This window comes from Panthera onca, chromosome A1 (assembly GCF_046562875.1).
Source record: "Panthera onca isolate mPanOnc1 chromosome A1, mPanOnc1 haplotype 2, whole genome shotgun sequence".
Classification (NCBI taxonomy): Eukaryota; Metazoa; Chordata; class Mammalia; order Carnivora; family Felidae; genus Panthera; species Panthera onca.
In genome coordinates this window covers 24425928-24450431 of record NC_138339.1, presented here as the reverse complement: position 1 = coordinate 24450431, position 24504 = coordinate 24425928, and the positions used below count along the sequence as shown (strand labels likewise).

Here is a 24504-nt window from a genome sequence, read left to right as displayed (position 1 = left end):
GTTCTAGCAGACTTTTAGTGGAGTCTGTTGGGTTTTCCATGTATAATATCATGTCATCTGCAAAAAGCGAAAGCTTGACTTCATCTTTGCCAATTTTGATGCCTTTGATTTCCTTTTATTGTCTGCTGATGCTAGAACTTCCAACACTATGTTAAACAACAGCAGTGAGAGTGAACATTCCTGTCGTGTTCCTGATCTCAGGGGGAGAGCTCTCAGTTTTTCCCCATTGAGGATGATATTAGCTGTGGGCTTTTCATAAATGGCTTTTATGATGTTTAAGTATGTTCCTTCTAGCCCGACTTTCTCAAGGGTTTTTATTAAGAAAGAATGCCGAATTTTGTCAAAGGCCTTTTCTGCATCAATTGACAGGATATGGTTCTTATCTTTTCTTTTATTAATGTGATGTATCACATTGATTTGTGAATGCCGAACCAGCCCTGCAGCCCAAGAATGAATCCCATTTGATCAAGGTGAATAATTCTTTTTATATGCTGTTGAATTCGATTTGCTAGTATCTTATTGAGAATTTTTGCATCCATATTCATCAGGGATATTGGCCTATAGTTCTCTTTTTTTGCTGGGTCTCGGTCTGGTTTAAGAATCAAAGTAATGCTGGCTTCATAGAATGAGTCTGGAAGTTTTCCTTCCCTTTCTACTTTTTGGAATAGCTTGAGAAGGATAGGTATTATCTCTGCTTTAAATGTCTGGTAGAATTCCCCAGGGAAGCCATCTGGTCCTGGACTCTTATTTGTTGGGAGATTTTTGATGACTGATTCAATTTCTTTGCTGGTTATGGGTCTGTTCAAGTTTTCTATTTCTTCCTGTTTGAGTTTTGGAAGTATGTGGGTGCTTAGGAATATGTCTGTTTCTTCCAGGTTGTCCAGTTTGTTGGCATATAATTTTTCATAGTACTCTCTGATAATTGCTTGTATTTCTGAGGGATTGGTTGTATAATTCCATTTTCATTCATGATTTTATCTATTTGGGTCATCTCCCTTTTCTGTTTGAGAAGACTGGCTAGAGGTTGATCAATTTTGTTTATTTTTTCAAAAAAACAACTCTTGGTTTAATTGATCTACTCTACAGTTTTTTTAGATTCTATATTGTTTATTTCTGCTCTGATCTTTATTATTTCTCTTCTTCTGCCGGGTTTGGGGTATCTTTGTTGTTCTGCTTCTATTTCCTTTAGGTGTGCTGTTAGATTTTGTATTTGGGATTTTTCTTGTTTCTTGAGATAGGCCTGGATTGCAATGTATTTTCCTCTCAGGACTGCCTTTGCTGCATCCCAAAGCGTTTGGATTGTTGTATTTTCATTTTCATTTGTTTCCATATATTTTTTAATGTCTTCTCTAACTGCCTTGTTGACCCGTTCATTCTTTAGTAGGTTGTTCTTTAACCTCCATGCTTTTGGAGGTTTTCCAGACTTTTTTCCTGTGGTTGATTTCAAGCTTCATAGCATTGTGGTCTGAAAGTGTGCATGGTATGATCTCAATTCTTGTATACTTATGAAGGGCTGTTTTGTGACCCAGTATGTGATCTATCTTGGAGAATGTTCCATGTGCACTTGAGAAGAAAGTATATTCTGTTGCTTTCGGATGCAGAGTTCTAAATATATCTGTCAAGTCCATCTGATCCAATGTATCATTCAGGGCCCTTGTTTCTTTATTTATCCTGTGTCTAGATGATCTATCCATTGTTGTAAGTGGGGTATTAAAGCCCCCTGCAATTACCACATTTTTATCAATAAGGTTGCTTATGTTTGTGATTAATTATTTTATACATTTGGGGGTTCTCGTATTCGGTGCACAATTTATAATTGTTAGCTCTTCCTGATGGATAGACCCTGTAATTATTATATAATGCCCTTCTTCGTCTTTTGTTACAGCCTTTAATTTAAAGTCTAGTTTGTCTCGTATAAGTATGACTGCTCCAGCTTTCTTTTGACTTCCAGTAGCATGATAGGTAGTTCTCCATCCCCTCACTTTCAGTATGAAGGCGTCCTCATGTCTAAAATAAGTCTCTTGTAGACAGCAAATAGATGGGTCTTTTTTTTTTTTTTTTTTTTTTTTTTTATCCATTCTGATACCTGTCTTTTGATTGGAGCATTTAGTCCATTTACATTCAGAGTTATTATTGAAAGATATGGGTTTAGAGTCATTGTGATGTCTGTAGGTTTCATGCTTGTAGTGATGTCTCTGGTATTTTGTGGTCCTTGCAATATTTCAGTCACAGAATCCCCCTTAGGATCTCTTGTAGGGCTGGTTTAGTGGTGATGAATTCCTTCAGTTTTTGTTTGTTTGGGAAAACCTTTATCTCTCCTATTCTGAATGATAGACTTGTTGGATAAAGGATTCTCGGCTGCATATTTTTTTTCTGTTCATCACATTGAAGATTTCCTGCCATTCCTTTCTGGCCTGCCAAGTTTCAGTAGATAGGTCTGCCACTACTCTTATATGTCTTTCTTTGTAAGTTAGAGCCTATTTATCCCTAGCTGCTTTCAGAATTTTCTCTTTATCCTTGTATTTTGCCAGTTTCACTATGATATGTCATGCAGAAGATTGATTCAAGTTATGTCTGAAGGGAGTTCTCTGTGCCTCTTGGATTTCAATGCCTTTTTCCTTCCCCAGATCAGGGAAGTTCTCAGCTATGATTTGTTCAAGTATACTTTCAGCCCCTTTCTCTCTCTCTTCTTTTTCTGGAATTCCTATGATATGGATACTGTTCCGTTTGATTGCATCACTTAGCTCTCTAATCCTCCCCTCATACTCCTGTTTTTTTTTAATCTTTTTCTCAGCTTCCTCTTTTTCCATAATTTTATCTTCTAATTCACCTATTCTCTCCTCTGCCTCTTCAATCTGTACTATGGCCGCCTCCATTTTATTTTGCATTTTATTTTATTTTTTTATTTTAATTTTATGACTATTAGAATATTAGAGTAATTTTAATATTATTCTAAATTCTTGTTCTGTTATATTGCTTAAATCATTTTTGATCAATTCATTAGCTGTTGCTACTTCCTGGAGTTTCTTGTGAGGAGAATTTTTCCATCTCATCATTTTGGATAGTCCCTGCGGTGGCTCCCAACTGCAGGGCACTTCTCCTATGCCCTCCGGAGTAACTCCTGTTGGTGGGCGGGGCCGCAGTCAGACCAGATGTCTGCCCCCAGCCCGCTGCTGGGGCCAGGGTCAGACTGGTGTGTACCTTATCTTCCCTTCTCCCAGGGGCAGGACTCACTGTGCAGTGGTGAGGCCCCTGCCTGGGCTCTTGCACACTGCCAGGCCTGTGGTGCTGCTTTGATGGGATCTGGCGTATTAGCTAGGGTGGATCCGCAAGGTGCACAGGGGCGGGAGGGGCAGGGTTAGCCTGCTTTGCCCTGTGTGGTTCCCTGTGGGAGGGGCCCCTCAGCACTAGGAGGGAGGCATGCCCATCGAAGGGATGGATCCACAGAAGCACAGTGTTGGGTGTTTATTGGGGCAAGCAAGTTCAGTGACGGTAACTGGTTCCCTTTGGAATTTTGGCTGGGGGATGGGAGAGGGAGATGGCGCTGGCCAGTGCCTCTATTCCCTGCTGAACTGACCTCTGTCTTCCAGGGCTCAGCAACTCTCCCTCCCGGTGTCCTCTCGCCCTCCTCCTGTCTGAGCAGAGCTGTTGACTTTTAACATTCCAGATGTTAAGTCCCACTAGCTGTCAGAACTCACACAGTCTGGCCCCTCCACTTCTGCAAGCCAGACTCAGGGGCTCTGCCTTGCTGGGCAGGCCACCCTTCCACCGCCCTGGCTCCCTCCCGCCAGTCCCTGTAGCATACACCACCTCTCCGCCCTTCCTACCCTCTTTTGTGGGCCTCCTGTCTACGCTTGGCTCCAGAGAGTCCATTCTGCTAGTCTTCTGGTGGTTTTCTTGGTTATTTAGGCAGATGTGGGTGTAATCTAAGCGATCAGCAGGACGAGGTGAGCCCATTTTCCTCCTACGACACCATCTTTAGCAGTCCCCTCTGTTTTACTAATGTTAACCAAAAATTAACTTCATTCATGATGGCTTTCCTTTTTATCAAAATACTTCTGTCAATTGATTCTTTTTGCAGGTCTTTTTTTTAAAGATTTTATTTATTTATTTATTTATTTATTTATTTATTATTTTTAATAAATAAAACTCGAACTCACAGACCGTGAGATCATGACCTGAGCTGAAGGCAGACGCTCAACCGACTGTGCCACCCAGTTACCCCAAAAATAAAGGAGGTTTTAAAGTGTAGCAGTAGCACAGCGGAAGGCGTATAGAAGAAGAATGATGGAGGAGAGGAATTGCAGCTGGAATATGGAGTCTGCTTAGCAAAATCCACATGGGCTCCTGATTCAATGGGTAATGGAAGGTAGCAGTGAGAAGATAGGCGAGAAATAGGAGACTAAGGGAGGATACCAACACAAAATAGTTGACTCTCCAAGCACTACATGTGAAAAGAATATAGCTAGATATTTACAGGCAAATAATAATAAAAATTCAAATGTGCATATATTAAAAAGATATTTCTGATAAAAAATATAAGCATTGAACTGAAACTAATATTACAATTAACTGGAATTTAAATTAAAAAAAAAACAAGCAATTATGACATGACACTTTGCCCGTGTGGGTATTTGTGCTATAAATTAAAACCTCTGTATTCCATTTGGGATCAGCTGCCTAACACCTGTCCCGATGCACTTTCTGCCAGTCAACAACGCCCACTCAGACACTGAAATATACCAGGAGCCTTTCTGTTGCCTCATTCTTAAATTTGAATGAATTTTAAAAATCTAAAAAATATTTGAAGAAAAAATAAAAGATCAGCATAATCTGAAAACCAGCCCTAGTGCAGACAGAGATAATTAAGAGAACAGAAATAAACTTAAAAAAAATATCTCATGATCTCAGTGAAATTTGAGATGCTATTTTTTTGGAGAAACACAAATATTAAAAATAATCCATATAAAATGTAGTATAACTAAGTTATTAACTCATTATATGTATGATAATACCAGAAATACAAAATACTAAACAAATTTTTCAAGAAAGGAAATGTAATCATAACACATTGCCTGACAGTACATTAAACAATAATTATAAAGTCACAAGAATGCATATTCTGGCTTACTGAGTTTTCAACATTTAAAACCAACAAAAGAACAAGGAGACATTCTAATTATGATTATGCAGCAGAGTATAAGTTCTGCCGCTGATGTAAAATGATAACAGAAAAGATATATTTCCTAACACCTTAATTTTATCAAGGGTCTATTAAAATGGAACATCCAGACAGGGCTATATCAGCATATTATTTAGATATTCAAAAATAGCTATCAGAAAAATGAAAACATGTAAACAGTTAATAGTAATTCTTCAAGTGAGAGTAACAGAGGGTGAGCAGTGGAGAAGGAGGGAGACCATTGGCTTTTGAGCCCATAGGATTTTAAATTATGAGAATGTATTATTTTAATAAGAATAATAAATCAAACTTAGATTAAAATATGGATCATCTCTCAAAAGACTTTGGAAAGATATATAAGAAGTCTTCATATATTTTCCTTTTAGAGGTTGAAATTATTTAATTCCATCCTTCTAATTTCAAATTTAGGAAGGTTCATACACTGTGAATTTTGAGTACAGATATACTCCCTAACTATTTTTTTGTATCCTCAGCCTCTAGTACATACTTTGTATAGCACAGGTACTCAAATGTTGGTACTTCCCATAGAAACAAGCACTCAAATGTTGGTAATGCATCAGAAAGACATGATTAATTGAGATCACATTAATATTCATTAAAATCTATTTACTAAATTAATAATAAGATAGTTGGAGAAAGATGACTGAAGTGTGTACTATGTTCTTCTGTGTAAAGTTCTCTCCTTGCAAACAGGCATATGCACCATACACATATTTATTCACACTGAAATATGTATTATGTGTGGATATTAATTTAAATCTTTTATATTTTCTTTATGTATTAACATCAGTCATTGATTTTTTTTAATTCAAAAGATAATTGAGCTTTCTATAGAAAATATGTGGAATTTCATGAGCTCTCAATCATTCAAGTTAAAACTGTTATCTGAAGTTTACCTAAATCAATTATTGGCATTGATACCTTACTTTAAGTAGAGACAAATGAATGTATCAGTAATGATTCCAAACAAGAAGTCTTAAACATAGCCTGGGTCTTCTCAGAAAATTTGGTTATTTTTATTTTTTGCATGCTTAATAATGCACACTAATCAGATTTTTTTCCAGCTTTGAAAAGAGTAAACATACGCTTATTCTTTTATTTTTCTCTTTTTCAGGGTATGCTTATCTTAGTCACAATTAACCTGGATCACTGGTTTATTTCCTTGTGAATCCTGAAGAGGAATGATCATAGTCTTCCTGGACTATTATCTTTGTATTGTCTATTATTAGAGGTCCAGACTTGCCAAATATTAAGCCATCCTTTATTAGGATGGTAAGCAGATTTCCATATGTGAAATGAATCATAGGTACTTCTGTCTTTTAATGAAAATACTGTATTTGCCCAGGATCCCACCAGTAGAACATGTTTTAACATGCGAGATTAGGAAAGAAGCAAGAACATACTGTCAAGATTTAAGGGAAAAATAATTTTCTCACTAAGCCATCAAACCTAGGAGAGTATTGTTTGATAGAATGTGCATGCAAATAAGGTCACTTGCTCATAACTTTTATTTTTCCTGAGGGCTGCTTGCTTGACTTCTAATTCTGTATCCCTACAAGACTGTGACTTTCTGAGGGGAATTTCTGCCTCTTGTTTCATGGAAAGATTGAGGTAGCAAAATAGTTTGTAATAAGAAAGAATTCAACCTTTGCCCTGAACACAAAATAAACCTTCCGCATACTTTCCAAAGCTCAGCAAAACTTGGATACATTGTTTAAAAGTGTGTGTATAGGTGAAACTCCATAACTTTTAATTCTGTCAGCGTCTGGAGACAATCAATGTGAAAAATGTGCAGAAAACGATTCTAGAAGAAATTTTTAATCTCTCTAGATGTAAGAATGAATGCACGAACAGTGTCTGAGCTCCTGTTTGGATTAAATAATATTCTTCTGATTTGTTCCATATTTAATAAGAGAGGTAAATAACTCAGAACACAATGCCAACTTTTCCTTTCAACCCCAAGATCCTTTGAGGATATGTGCAAAGTGGTTACATTCTTTTAAATTTCTATTTATTAAACAAACTTAAATTGAAGTATTCACGTCTATTCTTATTAAAAGCTACGAATAGAAAAAAAATGTCCAGGGGTGCCTGAGTGGCTCAGGCCTATTATTATTATTTCCAATTTCTTGTCTCCCTCTCTCTCTGCCCCTCTTCCGCTCATGCTCGCTCTCTCTCTCTCTCTCTCTCTCAAAAATAAACATTAAAAATATTTACAGAAGAAATCATATGTCATTTTCCGAAATCTAGTTATCATGTAAGCAAATATGACATCTGACAATAATTGCAAATGGGCAGAAAAATAATATATATGGGAAAAGCTTTATTTAAATTTTTAAAAATAATTTTATCCTTATCACACACGTAGGTAGATGTATACACAGTATAAAGACATATGGGATTAAAATCTAAGTCATTGCTTAATTAAAGATGAATAATCAAGTTATTTCTTATCATTCAATATACTGTAAAACCTTGGTTTGGGAGCATAAATCGTTCAGAAACATGCTTGTAATCCAAAGCACTTGTATATCAAGGTGAATTTCAAGAACCATTGGCTCAGTTGTGATCATGTGACCTTTGGCATCATGTACTACTTGTACTGCAAGACATCACTCGTTTATCAGGTTAGAATTTATTAGAAATGTTTGCTACAGGGGCACCTGGGTGGCTCAGTCGGTTAAGCATCTGACTTTGGCTCAGGTCATGATCTCACAGTTTGTGAGTTCAAGCCCTGTGTCAGCCTCTATGCTGACAGCTCAGGGCCTGGAGCCTGCTTCTGATTCTGTGTCTCCCTCCCCTCAGCTCCTCCCCTCTCACACCCTGTCTCTCTCTCAAAATAAATAAAGATTAAAAAAAAATTAAAAAAAAAAAAAAGAAATGTTTGCTCCTGTTGCAGAATACTTAACAGAACAAGTTACTCACAGTCCAAGGTTTTACTGTATTTGTTTCCATGTATGTGATAATGCTTTAACTTATTAAAAATAGGTCAATTTCTGTAGCTAGAACTTTATAGAAAGAGAAAGAAAAAAAGACAATCACTAGTTGGGAATGGAATGGCATAATAAGAATAGCAGGGATATTTAAAATTTTTTTTAAGTTTGTTTATTGATTTTGAGAAAGACAGATAGCAGAAGTGGGGTAGGGGCAGAAAAAGAGGGAGAAAGAATACCAAGCAGGCTCTGCACAGGCAGTTTGGAGCCTGATGTGGGGCTCAAACTCACAAAATTGTGAGCTGAAACCAAGAGTTGGGTGCTTAACCAACTGAGCCACCCAGGTGCTCCTGATAGCAGGGATATTTTAATGTAAATAAGTAGATCTTATTAACAAATAAAAAATGTAAATAGATGGAGAATTAATACAATTTCCATCAATTCGCAGATTTTTTAAAATTTTAAGTGAATTGCTAATTATCAAGTTCTATTTTTCTTTCTGTCTTATTTCTAGGGTTTCATATATAAAATCATAGTATATTCTCCTTTGGGTCTGACTTCTTTCACTCTACAATACTTTTTTTTTTTTTACTTTTATTTTTTTTAAGTTTTATTTATTTATTTTGAAAGAGGAAGAGAGCATGAGCATGGGAGGGGCAGAGATAGAAAGGAAGAGAGAGAATCTTAAGCAGGCTTCGTGCAGTCAGCATGAAGCCTGATGCGGGGCTTGAACTCACAAACTGTGAGATCATGCCCTGCGCCAAAATCAAGAGTCTGATGCTTAAGTGACTTAGCCACCCAGACTCCCCTCACTCTATAATACTTGTATATGCATCCATCTTTTTGCATGATTAATAGTTGTTCATTTTTTTTAATGTTTATTTATTTTTGATAGAGACAGGGAGAGAATCCCAAGCAAGCCCCACGCTGTCGGCACAGAGCCAAATACAGGGCTTGAACCCACAAATGGTGAGATCATGACCTGAGCCAAAACCAACGAAATCTGGAGATGAACACTTAACCCACTGAGCCACCCAGGTGCCCCAGTAGTATGTTCATTTTCCTTGCTGAGTAGTATTCTGGATTGTTATTGAGCTATGGGATTTATATTATTTATTCTTAACAGTGTTTTACAGAATTCATAAAGGTATGGGATTTTCTTTATATGCAGTTTTTCATTACAAAATCAATTTTGTTGATAAATTGTACAGCCATTTAGATTTCCTATTTTATTTTCGAGTCAGTTTTGGTAATTTGTGTCTTGCAAGTAGTTTGTCAGTTTCCTTTAGATTGCTGGATTTATTGGCATGATTTATTATATTCTTTCATTATCCTGGTAATGTCTGTTGGATCTGTAAATCTCTCCTATTCCTGATATTAGTAAGTTGTGTCTTTTTTTTTTTTGATGATTTTTAACTACAGACGTATAAATGTTTTTAATCTTTTCAGAGAACTACATTTTGGTTTTATTGTTTTCCCCCTATTTTTCTTTGTATTTTCTGTTTTCTCTTTCATTAGCTTCTCTTATTTATTTATTTTCTTTTTTCTACTTATTTGGATTTAATTTGCTCAAATTCTTCTAAAAAAACTAGAAAAACAATGGATTCTTAAATCACTGATTTTAATTTTTTTCTTATTTTCTGATAGGAGTATTTAAAACAAAACATTAATCACTGTTGTAACTGTCTCCCACAGACTTTGATATGTTGTGTTTTTATTTTTTACTCAATTCAACATATTTTTAAAAAAATGTTTTTAATGTTTATTTTATTTTTTAGAGAGAGAGACAGAGTATGAGTGGGGGAGGGGCAGAGAGCGAGGGAGACAGAATCTGAAGCAGGTTCCAGGCTCTGAGCTGCCAGTACAGAACCTGATGTGGGACTTGAACCTATGAAACATGAGATCATGACCTGAGCCAAAGTCAGATGCTTAACCAACTGAGCCACCCACGCACCCCTAAGATATTTTCTAATTAACCATATGATTTCTTCCTTGATCTATGATTAATTTACTTTTCTGTTTAAATTTTAAAATATTTATAATTTTCAAGATATCTTTCCGTAACTGATTTCCGATTTAATATTATAGTCTGAGCACATTCCTACACAATTGAATAATTTTGGAACTATCCAGACTTTTCAATTTTGTCAAAAAGTCTGTATGCTACTTGGAAAAAAATGTGTATTACCCTGTCATTAGACAGGTATATTAGTTTTTTCAGGCAGTTGTAACAAATTACCACAAACTAGGTGACTTAACAGAAATTTATTTTCTCACCATTCAGGAGACCAGAACTCTAAATCAAGTGTGACAGGATTTGCTTCTTCTGAAGGCACTGTGGGAGAAGCCATTCCATGCCTCTCTTCTAGTTTTGGGTGGTTGCCAACTGTTGTTGGTATTCTTTGGTTTATAGAAGTAGCTTTAACCTTATGCCTCTATCTTTACATCATCTTATTCTCTTTATCTTCCTCTTATAGTCTTTATAAGGACAATGTCATTGGACCAAGGCCCTGTCCTGATCCAGGATGATCTCATCTTAAGATCCTTATCTTAATTACATGTGCACAAGCTCTTATTCCAAATAAGTTTACATTTTGAGGTTCTAGGTGGACGTGAATTTGGTGGGGACACTATACCACAGACTATAGTGAGTGGGTGCTTCATAAAGGCCAGTTAGGTTCAGTTGGTGGATGGTATAGTTCATGTTATTTATGGTTAGGTTCAGTTAGGTTCAGTTGGTGGATGGTATAGTTCTCCTTATTTATGTGTCTACTTATTTTACCAGTATTAGCTAGTGAGAGAAGTGTTAATATCTCCAACCACAACTGTAGATTTATTTCTTCTGTCAGTTCTTTCAGTTTTTGCTTCATGCATTTTGAACATTTAGGTTTATAATGTCTATCCCTGTTATTACTCCTTGTCCTGGAGTCTACTTTCTGATATTAATCTTACCACTCATATTTCTTTTGATTAGTATGTGCATGATATGTCTCTTTCTATTATTTTACTTTTATCTACTCCTTGTCTTTTTTGCTTAAGATGTATCTCTGTTTAGATGACAAAGAGTTCTGTCTTGCCTGTATCCAATCTTACAAGGGCTACCTTTTAATGGATTTATTTAATTATTTTCATTGTAATCATTGGAATTTAGAGGTTGAAATCTACCCTCTTAGTCTTTGTTTTCTATCTGTCTCATTTATTATTTAATTCTTATTTCCTCTTTGCCTTCATTCATTTTTTGTCATTTCTGGATCTGTCTGGTATTTTCCCCCTTGATGATTATGGGTCATGTTTGTTTTTTTGTTTTTGTTCATCTGGTATTTTTTATTGGCGTATTGCCATTATGTACTTTATATTGTTGAATGTGCACGGTTTTGTTGTTGTTGTTGTTGTTTTGTTTTGTTTTCCTTTAAAGAGTCTTAGACTTTGTTCTTGCGTTTAGTTAGGTTATTTGTAGCAAGTCTGATCCTTTTAACATTTTTTTAAGCCATTAAAAGATGGTCTGTTATAACCTTTACGCTAGGTTAATTTAGCCCCAGAACTAAGGCCTGGCCTTTCTGTCATCTTGCAGTCAACAAGGTTTCTAGTTGAAGCCTTGGCTAGTGAGAATTTAAAGACTCATTGGCTTTTAGGGTAGTCCTGTAAATTATTCAACTTATAGCTCTCCTATAATTGTTCTTTCCTTGAAAGTTGTTCAATATTCAGCATAATGGGATTTTACTCGAATGTACAGATTGTTACTCAACGAAAGATTCAAGGAAGCTCCTGTGAATATTTTAGAGGGCTCTCCCTGAAAACTCCTCCTTTGCACTCTTACAGTCCTACAAATTCTGCACATTGAATATTATTGTCTTAAGTGACTATTTAAACATTTTCCTTTTTCTCCATGCCTTTTGTCAATTATCTTCTCTTCATTACCAGCTGCTGTCTTTGTTTTCTAGATTATTGAGAAAACTTGAACAATAAGAAGGTAACTTTGGTAAGCTTTTATGACCACAATTGCCTATACTTAGGCATCTGAACACATGTGCATTGTCTTCTGTCTTATTACCTTGAATGAGTGGTCTATGCTATTCACAATGATATATGGCTGCACGTGTGCAGTAGGAGTCATCTACTCGCACTTACTCAAGGACATTGCTCCAGTAACTGTTCCGTCTTTCTTTTGATTCAGCAGTGCCTTTTTTCCCAGCATACAATATCCTACACTTAAAAACAAAGCAACCCATGCCCCTCCCATCAGTCCACGACCATCTCCATCAATTGCTCCCATTTCCCTGCTTCTCTGTATAAGTAAATTCCTCAAAAGATAATCTGTATTCCTCTTTATTTCCTCCTGTCTCACTTTCCTTTGAATTTAGTCTAATCAACCTTTTGTCTTTACCATTCCATTGAAACTGTTTTTGTCAAGTCACCAGTAACCTCGAAATTGCCACAATGAATCTAATGCAGGTGAGGGTAGCCTAAACCCTGAGCCCACGGTATTCATCAGTTATCAGAATTTGCAGTAATTGATCAGCCTCTTTTTTCTTGATACACTTCTTTCACTTGGCCCCCAAGACAGTTTTCTATAGGCCTTTACCCTACCTCACCACCTGCTCCTACTGGGTCTCCTTTGCTGATCTCTCCCCTACAACTCTTCACCCTTAGAATGCTCCACGGCTTATTTCTTGAAGCTCTTCTCTATATTTACTCTCTAAATTGTATCATCCTATTTCATGGCTATGTATTCTATTTATGAGCTGATGGCTCCCAAATTTATATCTCAAAGCCAGACTACTCACTAAGTTCCAGGCTTATATGAAGCTGACTATCCAAAAGATTTATTTGGATGTATAATAAATATCTCATAATTAACATGTTTGAAATCAAAGTCCTGATGTTGCTTCCAGACCTCCTTCTCTCTTCTTATCACCTCAACATTCAACACTCCCAGCTCCTGAGACCAAGAGCCTGGAAGCAGCCTTGACTTTCCTCTTTTCCTCACTACGTATCCAGTTCATCTACAAATTCTGATGCTTCTGCCTTCAGAATATACCTCAAGTCTATCTCTTTTCTGCTGCTTGTGCTGCCACTTCTCTGGAAAGGCTACCACAATTTCTTCTACTCCACTGAAATAGAGCCTAGCCAGTTTCCATGCCTCTTTGTCTCACTCCTCCTTTGCTGCTACTTTCCACATTACAACCAGAGATGCACCTTGTAAATGAGGCCATCTTTCTGTTGTATCGGTCCAATATCTTTCCTCCGTATTGAGAGTAAAAACCCAATTTAGTGTACGTGTTACCTCCTGTTCTTTTCTCCTGTCACTTCTCTTTGATTGTTCCTTTCTATCCACAAGCTCACGTCCTTGATGTTTACCAAACATACACTCCTGTCAGCACCGGATATTCTCTCTGCTGGACTTATTAGGCACACAGTAAATATTGACTAATTGAAAGAACTAAAGTAGGTGGAGTATATAACTTGGCTAATAAAGCACCCCAAGTTTAGGGCAGAATAAGGACTAGTAATCTCTTTCTACAGTATTTTTCTCTAGATACCCCAAATTTAAAATTCAAACAATGAATGTATTTTCACAGTAGAAACATGTTATATATTCAGACAGACATGGGTTTTATATTTTGACTTTCTGATTAATTCTGCCTTACAACCTATTTATTCTCAAATCCTATCTGTATAGTTTTAGTATTTTCGAAAAAATGTCTTATGTGATCATGGATGCTACTAAAGATCTTTCCATAGATTCCTCTTGATTGTAGGGAGAAATTTAAATTGTGCTAGTTTCTTATTAAAATAAGAAACAATAAAACAATCTGGCTATCTAAAGTTTTACTCAGAAAAATACGCTAAAAGGAAGTATATGTAGATGATTTACAACATAGGATTAAATTCTAAAGAAACACATTCAACATGACTAGCATAATTTTGGCACATAAGAAGGTGGTGTTTTATTCTTTAACTTCTGTAAAGAGTTAGCAATGAATTTCTGTTCATTTGGATGGTACCACAATTATATCATTGAGCAGTTCTTCCTAATTCCATATCACCAGCTGAAAAGAACAAATTGTATTTCAGTGAGAAAGAAATAGCTACACCCTTTCTCAATTCTGCCATAATTCAATTTCCTCTGCTGGCTGCTCTAGTCCACTCCTGACTGATGGTAGGCAGCAACATATGGCGACATTGAGAGAATTTATAAAATAACTCTGCTAATGGTAACAAACAAATAAACAATCAGGAAGACCCAACAGTCAGGGAGAATTAATAAAGCTGGCAAATGCTTGGTTAGTAGAGCTTCTCACAGGGAACAAAGCCAAGTGTCTGCACATATCTTGGTTGAGCTTTCTCTCATCAGGCAGAGCATATTAATTTCCAGGGCTGCACTCAATTTAATATAGTTGGAAATATAAGCACTTATTACTAAGGCCTCCATATTTCTTTTGCTCTGAGTGATTTCCCAAAATTGAACTCCAAAAACCAAATACATAAACTATGATACTCTTAGCAGAATGCAAAATCTAATTATTTCGTATTGCAATGCAACAAACAACTAACAATAACAAAAAATGGACAATCCTTGCCCAAACATTTTGAGGTTGAATGACTAGAATGTGCCTTCTATGTCTTATTAACAGTAAGTCATTTTAGACTTCTAATGGTTCTATTATACAGTAAAAATAAGTGTATGCTTTGAAAATTAATTTGCTTATACCAAACTAGTTTCTACGTTCCTCTCTCTGTCTTTTTAGTGACAAGTACTCCTTTAAGTTTTTTTTTCAATTTCTGTTATCATAATACTTAGGAAAAAGATTAAAATTTTCCTAATCAAAAAATACAAGAAAACAAAGGAAAATATCATTATTTTAGAAGAATAGATTTTCCTTCTTTGGTTATGTGCCTTCACTTTTAACTTTGTCTACTTCTTCTAGACTTTACAGGTTAAGAAAACGTCTTATCTTTTTGTCTCAAACTAGAATTTTCAGCTCAGACACACCATATAGATCTATTTCCTTTTCCAAATTGTGATGCTTATTCTCATGTGGTTCTTTGCAATGTGGAGTTGTTTGTTCTGGGTTTCTAGGTTTTTAATGTAGTTTGAGTCTATTTAAAATTATCAAAGTTTCAGATTTTATACTTCAATGAATATCTTCATGTTTTTTCTTTGTAAGATATGAACTTACTTCCTCCTTCTATGATGAGGGAAAGGATTATCAATTGTTCTCAAACTTAAGTTCAGATGCTGATCACCAAAGGGAATTTATTTTTTTATTTTTATTTATTTATTTTTTAACAAGGGGAATTTAAAACAACAGCAATAACAACATCAGCAGCAAAACAAACTAAAATTGAACTCTAGATAAATAGTAGTAGACTTCAGACAAGTGAAAATTGTAATCTTTGAGACTGACATCCAGGTAGCAGCATTTATTTTGAAGTTTATAGGTGACTCAAGGGTTAAAGCACAGCGAGGGTTAAAACCACTGAGTGGGAGGTTGTGTGATGTTACAGCCTAAGCTTACCATCCCTTTGTGTGTCACCTATGAGGTGACAGAGTTTGGGGCTTCTCAAACTTCAAGCTTCTCACAATACAAGTTGTGAAACCCAAAGCTTCCTAGCTTCCAGCTTGGATTTCCTCGTTAGTTTTTCCCCATTTCCTTCTAGCTGGGGAGGAGTGTGTTAAGGCAAACCAAATAAATTCACCAACATTCAAAGGGATCGCTGGATGAATGTTCCAAAGTTTTAGTCTTAGCACATCTGGAGCTTTGAGCTGAATGATTTGAATCTTGGAAGGAATTTAATCCTGGGTAGCATTCCACCTCAATTATCTCTCTTATGTATTATACTTCAGGCTCCTCTGTTCAACAACAATCTCCTCTAGTCTTATATTGACTTGTCTTTCATTATCAGCAGGATAAACTATAAGGGCAAGAGTTTTGAGGAAAGAAAGACCTGTTGTGATTTCTTTTTTTCCCCCTGAAATGTGCTTTCTAGCTTTGTAGAAGAGGTAGCAGTACCTTTTCCTGGGATCGCTTCAAGGACAACACAAAGCCATGCATGTGAGATGCCTGGTATAGAGTTTGATACATAAAAATGACTATCCTTTCTAACCTGCTGCACACTCATGCATCCCCAAGAATATAGGCCCTTTTGTAAGCTGACTTCCCCATCCTGAACCTTTTTTGTCTCCACCCCCCAACCCCCATCATAGACTCTTCATAATCCTGGCTGCCACTAAAATCAGATTCTTCTCTAAAATCGCAGTATCCCTGTGGTCTTCCTAAGTGGTGATGCTCAAGTTCCCATATCCCCTCTATTATTTTCATATTACATCTCCTTGAATAAATATGTAAGCATATTAGAAAATTTATGATACTTCAAAACAATGCAATTGAAATTACTAAACGTATTTGGATAACTAACTCTTTTTCTAGGCACTTGTTCTGTGCCCAGAGGTGATGCTTGCAATCTAGAAGTTGGCCCAAGGACTAAAGCACTGTAAATGGTCAGCACTCAGATACAGCTGGTGGTTGCAGTGTTACTGATTATATTCTGCCTAAAACCTAAATGTGCTTTTGTCCATGCCTAGATTTAAGTGGATTTCCTAACCAGCCAGAAAGACCCTTACTGATGCTGTGGATTTATGTACTAATAGGATTTACCACTTCCCCCAAATTAAAAACAAAACAAAACAAAACAAAACAAAACAAAACAAAAAACTGATTCATTCTCAGATCATTAAAGCTGTTATGGGTTGAGATAGCATGTTCTACTTCATGGTATATCCCGTGCAGAAAGGTGGGCCAAAGGACAGCTGAGGGTGCCCAGGGCGAATCTCTCTAGGAAGTAATTCTGCAATGAAGAGAAAAGCTGACTGTACCCTGAGTCGGAAACCTTACAATTAGGTCTGGTATGTCCATTACCTGGCTATGATGACTCAAATCTGTTTGTTAACTCTGAAGGCCAGACAGTTCTCATCTGTAAGCATTCATGTAATGTGTGCCTTGTGCCCTAAATTCCATTAAACACTAGAAAGTATAGCTATAAAGTTTAAGGAGTTTATGATTTAACTGGAGGGAGGCCTTCAGGCATGACAAAGGACAAAATAAAATGGTATACTTTCATTCTACTTATTTGCTTATAAACTAAGTATTATTGAAAAAGCACAAAGAGAGCAACATCGTTGCTAGCAGCTGTCGTCAGTGACGACCCACATACCACTACAAAAGATTGTTGGGAGAATTAAGTTGAACAAAGGGTTGCTACGGATTTTAAAGTGTAGATGTTCAAAATGAAGTGTAAGATATCTTTGTAAACATAGTTATATGATTAAATGCTGTTTTTCTATGAAACCAGAAATCTATTGCTGAGATTTTTATGTTAGAGCCACAGTTATTTCCTTTGAATTGAAAACATATAAGAGTAAATTCACCAATGAGTCAGTCTGCCTTTTGTTCTCTGAAATAATCACCTAGAAAGCAGGTGGCCTTTATGGGGCTTTATGGTTTCTTCCAGTGTTATGTGATGTGCTTTCATCATTCACTGTCTATTGCCACAAATCCATTCAGATTTAGTTTCTTTGGTATAAAATTTTTTATCTTTTCCATTAAACAGCAAAGGTCATTTGACAACAAAATTTTGGACAACGTCCAAATATAATTCCAGGCAAATTACCAACATTATGGGCGAGGCACTGAGGGTCTGCAGATCCTTCATAAATGGTCAAAGTCAGATCTGTGATGGAATTGATTAATAGTTTGCATTTGCATAGGATCTTCAAGGCTGTGAATGCACAGAGTTTGCAAACTTTGCCTGTCATGAAGGTGAAGAACAGACCTGAAACATAACAACCATATGCTGGCACATAGGGATTTGTTAGACTGAAGTGTTACATTTAATTGAAAATATAAGAGAATGTTAAGTAAGAAGAGTGCAATTATGTGAATTGGAATAGTGTCAGTGCTGAGGCTTACATGTGAAGGACACCACGGGAGCAACTAGTCACAGGGGACAGTTATAAAGCGAGAGTGGGGATTTTATTTCTTACAGTGAGATGGCCCTTCATCTAGATGACAATACAATCATAGGGTGGAGTGACCTAGAGAAAAGATCCCTGTGTGAGCACTCTTTCCATTTTATTCTTTCATTCGAAATCTCAGAACTGACTATGAAATTTGGCTTAAAGTTTACAAACTGAAGTATTGCCCAAATAAAAATAATATAATGTAGGATTAAGGAGAGAATTCTGGAGTACTAACCACTTCCAATGAACTATACATATTTCCAACTAGCTGCATATATTTTAGAGGCGAATTACTCAGGAGACAGGACAGATAAGTTCACTTTATATTTTGGAGCTGAAGAAAATACATATGAAAGAGTAAAGGAAAAGGGTACGGCTATAAAGAAATACTTCATGTAGACCATGATCCCAAAGGCAGCTTTACTGTTAATATTTTCATAGCATTTTTCTATTTTAACATTTATTTTTACATACTAATGTTTCCTTTCTCAGCTCTTTGATATGGCAGCTTGACATGAGTGTACATGTACTGCTGAAAATGATGGCACTGATATAGTTTTATATTTTATTTCCATTCCAATCATAAAGAAGCAATGGAAGCAAGAAATGAACTGACTGGACAGTGGCAGTGCTATGTCGAGAACCTTAGGCTTGGATGAGAACCCTAGGGTCGGACTAGGGTACCTTTTTTCCTGCACATTCCTTTTCAAATGTTGTTGTATTGAGAGCTGCTTTCTCCTTTCAGAATTCTTTACATCTCAGGTGTACCTTCAAGACACAGCTTCTCATCTCCCAACTTTTTATCTTTATGCTAGTGCACTGATTGGAGTCCTTCATGAATACTCTTCTTATTTCTTGCTTATGCCTTATTGCATAAGCAAGAAATTGGGTTGCAGCCCTAACCCGCATTTGGGTTGCAGCCCTAACCCGCATTTTGACTTTATTCTGAGATAAGGTGTTTAGGAAGTAAATAAGGTTAAATAAAATCATAAGGTGGGGTCCTAATTCCATAGGACAGTAGAGTACTCAGAGGAAAAATCATTTGGAGATAAAGAGGCCATCTGCAAGCCAGGAAGAGAGCTCTTACCAGAAGGTGATCCCTTGCCAGAATATCAATCTTGGACTTTCCATCCTCCAGAATTATGAAAAAGTAAATGTCTGTTGTGGAAGCCACAGTCTGTGGTGTTTTGTTATGGTGGTTCGAGCAGACTAGGACACTTGTGTCACACACATTTTCCTTCTCCACCTTATCCTCAACCCCAACTGTGCCTATTTCCAAAATCAGAGATTGCATTATCCTGGAAAATTGATAATTAGAAGCAAAAATCCCAATCAAGATGCGAACTCTTAGAGACAGAATTTTCACCACAGTGTTTACTTCTTGGTCGAATTTATATGACCCAAAAAACTTAGCATTTTTCTGCGTATTGGGTCATAGGATTTCAGTGTTGGGAAAGAAATAGAATGCAGGTGGGTTCTAGAAACTGCAAGAAATCTAAGAAGAGCGTAGTCCATACTGTGACAGAAATCGTGTGTGGTGCTTTGCATTATCCACCCCCACTGTTTCTGGGACTTGCTACGGGAAGTATATCTCCTACCTCCCTGTCCCCTGGTCATGTTGACCTTTGTCCTTCACTTGTTTGATCAGTGAAACATGAGCAGAAGTAACAGTGTGCAGTTTTCGCAGAAACTTTAATAGCCACTGTTGGTTTTTCCAGTTTTCTTGTTCCTTTCTCTATGACAAGAGAATGTTATGTCCTGAGTAGGGTTGTTTTTCAGACTGGATCCTGAAGTGAGAGGCTGTATATAAAAGAACCAAAACTAACCCATCGCTACTGACGTTTGCTGGAAGCCACTGAGACTTAGGACTTTGTTACCACAGCCTCGCTTACCAAAAGATAACTGATATTGTGTATTATGAAGTGTCTGGACAGCTAGATCAGATCATGGAGGGTCTTGCAAACTAGTATTTAGATTTGATTTGACTGGCAAGAGAAAAAGCACAGAAACATTTTAAGGAGGGAAGTATGAGTTTTATTTTACTTTTCTTTAGTTTACTTGGTCATTTTTGTTGAGTTATATTGAAGGTACAAAGGTAGATGACTCAAAAAATTAAATAGTACTAAAAGCCTTATAATGAAAAAGAGTGGTACCCTTTCCAGAATGTAGGTCCGATTTCCCAGTGGCAAAGAAGTTTAATGATTTATTTTGCACATCACATCATATATCCTCCATATTTCTTAAATGTTTGTTCGTAATGTCTTCTTTACTCATACATTTTAAATATTATTATTACTTTTACTTAGATAGATGTGGCAGTTATGTTTTTTAAATGGCTGAAAAATCTTTGACATTCTTCCCATTGAAAATCGGGGTCTATGTTTCCTCAGGAAATCTGGGTAAACTTACAGCTTGCTTGTAAAGAATGCCATGTAACAGAAGGTGCATGACTTCGGACGCTAGGTATGGCCACATGAAAGTGAGTTTCAGATCTCTTGCTGTGGGGAGCGGAACTGAAAGCCGGGCTCAGCCTCTGCTGGATGCACCTCAGTGTTCTCCCTGAGATGATGCTTCCCATTTGCTGCTCTCAGCCAGTGACTGAAGGCAGTAGGGATAGTATTGACGGCTGCTTCCTGTCAGAGGTGGGGCTCCTTTGATAGGCAATTTTGGCTGAAAGACTTCCCATCAGCTTGCTCTAAAGCTTCTTCAAATTGTCCTGCAGTCAGAGATTCTGCCTATCTGCCTTCCTTCTTTCCCTCCTTTATAGAAGTCAGACCTGCATTGCCATCTGAAACTCACTGTGTCATTGGCTTCCTCCACGTTCCACCCCCACCACAGATATTATCATCCAATAAATAAATGTCTTGCACATCTAATCCTCATCTTGATGTCTGTTCCTTAAAAGCTGCAAATTAACCACTGGGTCAGAAAAGGCAGTGTGGCTTTCTCCTTGTGTACAGGGCCCCTCTTTGGGAGCTCTGATCCACCATGTGTGAAGTGTGGCTATTCTCACACTGCTATGCTGGGTAGCAGAAAATGTAAAACATGGAGAGACAATGTGAAGGTTCTTCATTGACTGCCCCAAGTGAAGGCTTAGCTGACATCTGGGCTCAATCACTAGACGTGTGTGAGAAGATGCGGCTACATGATTCCAACTCTTGGCCGTTGAGTTACCCCCAGCTGTTCAGTCTCTCAGAGACTCTAGTCATTGTATATTAAAGGGAAGCCATTTCTTTCCTTTCTTTCTTTTTTTTTAATTTTTAATGTTTATTTACTTTGAGAGAGAGAACGAGCAGGGGAGGGGCAGAGAGAGAGGGAGACAGAGAATCCCAAGCAGGCTCTGCATTGTCAGCGCAGAGTCCCATGCAGGGCTTAAACTCACCAACCATGAGATCATGAGCTGAGCTTAAATTGAGAGTCAGACGCTTAACTGACTGAGCCACCCAGGTGCCCAAGAGGAGCCATTTCTGCTACGCCATGCTGAAATTCTTGACACGTAGAATCAGAATCAGAATAAAATTATTTTTTAAGCCACTAATTTGTGATTGGTATTTGTGCATTGTAAATTTAGCGAAGTTTACCTAGGGAGAGGATGTGTCCTTGTGCCAAATTTTGCACTTGTATCTTTGAGGTACTCCAGGGGCATGTATATGGGGATATTTCTTTTTTTTTCTTCTTTTTTTCTTTAATTGATTTTATTTTCTACATAAAAAGTTCAGTAAAAATTGGGTAATGTAAAATGATTTTAAGCAGTAAATCAATCTTATCAACATTGCACAAGGCTGGCAGAAACCACAAGGCGGCCTGCTTTGGAATATTTACATGATAACAAATTAAAGTAGGAGAACTTAAACCTTCATTACAAAGTCGTCCTGTGATCTAGCACATAGAGGCTAAAAACAAAATGAAAAACAAACAGAACCAGGAAAAAATAAACCAATTGTTTTCAATATATTCATATGCACATTAAAATATAATACAGATCATCTGGGTGAGAAGTTGTAAGTGGGGATGCACATGGTCTGTGTGCTGACAGCACCTCCAAGGAGGAGACCCAGGTTTGGGACTGGGGCTGGGCCTGGCCAGGATCTTAGCAGGGTCATTCCCTAAGGCCTTGCCTGCGATGGCCTCCAACACCCCAACAGCTCATGACTGGAGATGGCTCGTTTTTGTGGCTTTCAATTGAAATCTGCAGGTCTCAGTTTCCCAGGGCAATATGTCACAGTAGCACAGCCCTGACCAGAGGGGTGGGACAGCGGGCCTGCAGGGTTTCTTCTCCAGAGACTCTCCTACCTGCTCGCCGGTCCTCCCACCCTGGTCCCACAAGTCACTAATTCAGTGTCTTCTTTGGGTTTGTAAACACCCCCAGTCTTATGACATACTTCTTAAGTACTCCTTGGTTTTATGTTTCACGTTCTCATTGTACTCCAGGTCCCTAGGGTTCTTATGGTACTTAGCACTTTATTCATAATGCTGTGGGTCAGCTTGTGAGCTAGGTGTTTGAAGTCTTCAGTTGTGGTAATTCTTCCCACTTTGCATTCAGGTTTCCAGTAAGGGTTCAAGTACTGGACCATGAACTGGGGCATCTCTTTTCTGAATACTTCTTGGCTTTTCTTAGCCAGCTCACTGGAGGTGTCTGCTTCTGCTGTCTTAGGCTTTTCTGAGGTCTTCATGGGGTTTTCATCATGTTGAGGTTCCTAGGTCCATCTCAGCTTCATGCTCAAGCCTGGCATCATCTGTTGGGCTTTCCCAAGTAGGAGGATCCCACTGAGTTTGCCTTGTGATCACATGGTAGTATAAATCTTCCCTTCTGGATCTTGGGATGTCTTCCAGTTGGGAGGCCTTACAGTTTGTTTGGGAGGAGAGGGAGTTGGCAGATCCAGGAGATAATTTGTCATTACCATTTTAGGTGGCTGTAAAGGCCGAGCCTGCCTTGTTGAAACTATTGTAGTCTTGCTGCGGGTGGCTATCCCACTACCCTTTGTGGGTGAGCTCTGAAAATTTGTTGTCCCTGGATACACTGAAGAGTTGGCTGGACATAACTCTGTAAAACCAGTGGATTTATCTATGAATAAGGTGATGTCATGCCATAGACAGTTGGACAAGTCTGTCCTTGGTAATATATGGTTGCTTGAGACCGTAGGAGAGTACTGTTGCTGGACACTGACATACTGTTGGTTTGAATCTCAAACACCATAATTCTGTGCCTGCACTGGGCCTGGGGCTGGCACTGGCAAGACGGTGATGCCGGAATCTTGGGGAACCACCATCACTTTGGATCACACACTGTGAACCAGAAACTTCCCATGGGCTGCCACGTGTGGCACACTGGCACAGGTGGAGGGGCAGTGAGGGCTTCTATACAATGTTCCACCAAGGGCTGAGAATGATCGTAAGGAGCAGGAGAACACACAGGGTCCATACTAGGGGTGGGGAGGAGGACCCTTCCAGCATTAGGGTTGCTGGGATCCACATAGGTCTGCATGGATAACCTGATCGGTAGCCAGCAAAGGGGTGATGAGGAGCTTTGTAGCCAAAAGATTCATAAGGCAGTGGAGATGTCATTCCCAGGTTCTACACCTGCTGCTGCTGTTTCTGAGTTTCCACTGAGCCACCTCTTGCTCAAACAACTTCCAGTGCTCCTCTGTAGAAAGTTCATTGTGGTCTTTAATTTGTACTTTCTTTTTAGAAGTTGATATTTCATATCTGCCGTCTGGTCTTGTTGTTCCCACTTGTAGGCAGAAGAAGGTGGATAGAGGGAGCCCCTTCATCTCCTTTTCTCTTCTTTGAGTTTCCTTGTCTAGATCTATATCTCTTGACTTGTTAGAAGTCTTGGGGTGGCTGTTTGATCTCTGAAATCAACAACATCCCTTCCTTTTACAGTTATTGTGTTCCCCTTTTCAGTTTAACTTTTCTTTGGCATTCAATATACCTCCATTAGGTCTTCCAACTGTCCAGGAACTTGGCCAGATCACTTATATCTACTGTTTTACCAGTCCGTTCTTGGCCCTTCTCACTCTCCGCATCAGACATACCCTCCTCTTCATCTAGGGTATATCTCCTTAGCAATGGTGTCTTCCAGTTTTATACTATTGCCTTCTTAGGCTTATTGGCTTCCATGGCGATTCACTTTCAACTTTAGATTCAGGCAGCTGTTGTGGCTATTGTGACTGTACCTCTTCCTCTTTGTCTGCAGGGATGCTTTCTAACTAGATATGGGGCTATTTCTGATCTTAGTCTTCAACATGCTGCTTCTCAGAAAATGCATGTGTGTGTGTGTGTGTGTGTGTGTGTGTGTGTGTGTGTATATATACATACATACATATGTATATACACACATACACACA

At 37.9% G+C, this 24504-nt stretch overlaps 1 pseudogene; it reads right to left on the bottom strand.

The window, feature by feature from the left end:
- The window catches only part of LOC132680328 (histone-lysine N-methyltransferase SETD2-like), a 73869-nt pseudogene extending 50808 nt beyond the window's left edge, over nt 1-23061 (bottom strand).
- Between the last annotated feature and the right edge of the window lie 1443 nt (nt 23062-24504).